Below are 2913 nucleotides of genomic sequence, written 5' to 3'. Positions count from 1 at the left end.
AATCTTATTCATCGTAGCTTTTAGATACCTAATTTTCTATCTCTATTTGAATCTAAAATTAAAAGCTCTAATCTTATAAGCCCTAATATGAATTAATTTTCTCTTTTTGAATATTTTTATTTTAGTAAGTTTGCAAAATTCCTTATTAGCTCTAATATGAATTAATTTTCTCTTTTTTGATATTTTTATTTTAGTAAGTTTGCAAAATCTTATTCATTGTAGCTTTTGGATACTCTAATCTTAGAGCATCTCCGACGATCTGTTAAGAAATTCTTTTGTGTAAAATATACACGATCACATTTGATTTGTAAAGAAATTCTTTTGGGTCGTCATTAGTATTACCAGACCTTCCCCATGATCTGATACCGAACATACTCTCATTCTTACCGGTCAAATCTCTTGTAAGGTTTAAGTGTGTGTCCAAGTCATGGTTGACTTTGTTCACCAACCCTAACTTTGTGAAGTTGCATCTCAGTCGATCCCGCAACCACAAGCTCATTGTTTCATCTTGGTCTTTCCCTTCAGGTCCTAGACTCCTGTTAACATCAGCCTACGGTAAGAATGATGTCCCAAGACCCATTCCCGATTTCGTTCATGAATTGCTCCGTCGTGAAAAGGTCCAAATCTTAGGTTCTTGTGATGGCTTGGTATTACTATGTCCAGGTCAACCTTGTCTGTCCCTTTGTCTTTCCTGGCTGAATCCTTCGACCACAGAACTCAAGGAATTACTACCAACATCATTCAGACGACGAGCTGTCTCATACGGGTTTGGCTGTGATGCATCTATTGATGATTACAAAATCGTACAAATCTTGTCATCCAATAATACTTTGACAACAAAGGTATATACACTAAAAAGTTACTCTTGGAGGAGGATTCAAGACTTCCATCGCCAGGGTACGCAGCAATATTTTGAGCCTGCAGGTGTACTTTTGAATGGAGTTCTTCATTGGTTAACAAAATATATGTGGAGAAAGATTATTTCTTTTGATTTAGCTGACGAGAAATTTCGAGATGTTCTTCTACCAGCTGATCTTGAAAGTAGTCCGGGTGTTAAGGATTTTACACTGGAGTAATGAGAGGATGTCTTTGTCTCAGTTTCGTAGTTTCGGATCCCATTCCCATTCCTTCTAGAGAGTTTTGGGTGATGAAAGAATACGGCAACAGAGAGTCTTGGACATGTGTTTTGTCTACCATCGCATCTAATCTTCCCGGAGAGAAAGTGAATATCTCAAACAATGATGAAGATTATCTATTTTCAGTTCGTGGAAACTTGGTGCATGAGTACAATATTAAAAAAAAAAAATCTTATTCGTGTCGAGCAATTGGAAATAAGTATGATTTTGGGTGTGAAGCAGAGATTTACTTGGAGAGCATTGTTTCCCCTATGCCGAGAAGAAGTTATAGTCTATAGACCCAAGGTAAAAGTAATCCAGCCTAAATTTACCCATCAATCTGTATTCTAGTTCCATATAATTAATTTTATTTACTAGGCATATTTCATTATTTATAGCACTGGTCAATATAATACATTAGTGTGATATTCTTTTCTTTAGGCTGGACTTATTTATTTGACCGACGACTCGGATACTCTGACTCTTTGAAAAAAATACAGCTTGGATACAACGTATATAAATATAAATTTTTATTTATATACATTTTTAATTTTTATACTCAGAATTGTAATGACTTTTATATCGCGCGCGTGTGTAATTATTTCACTATTTTATCATAATAGTGTTTTTATTTTAAATGAACAATATTATTTAATGCTCACTTGCGATTATATGTTTATAATGTCAATATTTCTTATTAAAAAAAAAAAAAGAAAAAAAAAGAAAGAAGAAGTAATGTTTGAAAGTGTCGATGTCAGAAAATGTGGGTATTCATCTTAACCCACTTAGACAAAAACCCTGTTTCTCTCTCTTCCATCTCCTTGTTATCTGCTTTTCTCTTTCTTTTTTATCTTCTTCAATTTTTTCTCACCTTTTTCTCTCTCATACCCCTCCCTCCCTCCCTTTTTTTCTCTCCTCCTGTAGGTGCAAAAATAGTCAATTATAATAAATTAAAAAATAAATGCCAAACACTCAATAAATTAATAAACAATAAATAAAAGATGTTCAAAGAATTTGTCATGATCTTTATTAAAAACTCATGCCTTTATTTATACAAAATTTAATGATAAAATATAATAAGAATGGTCTTGCTTGATCCTTCTTGTTATGTTCTGTAAAGCTTTTCTTTCCATGCACGGTACTTGTTTCATATAAATTCATTTTTCTTGTGAACTTCCTTTGATAACGTAATTGACTTAATCCGAATTATGGATAATCTTTATCTTAGCTGCATATTTGACAGAGAATGAATAGAATTAATTTGGTATTGAGCTGATGATAGTTCTTTTGAGCTTCGTCAAGCTGGGCTCAAAGAATATGTGGCCCATACAAATAATTTGTGACTTATTTAACGACGTTACTGATTTTTATTGACAGGGAGATTTTGATTGTGACTTATTTATTTATTTATTTTTCCCTAGTTTTTCTCTCTTGATGCATCAAATATATCTATATTTTTAAATAAATGACCAACAGACTCAAAACTCCTTTTTTTGTTTAAAAAAAAAAGTGTATAAAAATATAGGAGTTTTGCAAGTTACCCCTTAAACTACAAAAGAAAAAATCCCTAAAAAAATCCCTTGTACTTTAATTTAGTTGCAATTAAATCCACCAATTTAATGGCCGGTGCCGAAAATTGTAAAAGACAAGTATACCCTTAAAATAATCGATGTAGTTTTAACACCATCTCGTGCCATTACACAACCCAATAAAGCATCATTCGCGCCATTACACAACCCAACCCTCATTTCGCGACATTACACACCTATGACGTCCTGTCTGTGGGTGAGTCCCAGCG

The sequence above is a fragment of the Cornus florida genome, unplaced genomic scaffold (assembly GCF_030987335.1).
Source record: "Cornus florida cultivar Cherokee Brave unplaced genomic scaffold, ASM3098733v1 CherokeeBrave_3.0.0_Hap2_Chr01, whole genome shotgun sequence".
Lineage (NCBI taxonomy): Eukaryota > Viridiplantae > Streptophyta > Magnoliopsida > Cornales > Cornaceae > Cornus > Cornus florida.
Note: the sequence above shows the minus strand (reverse complement) of the source record.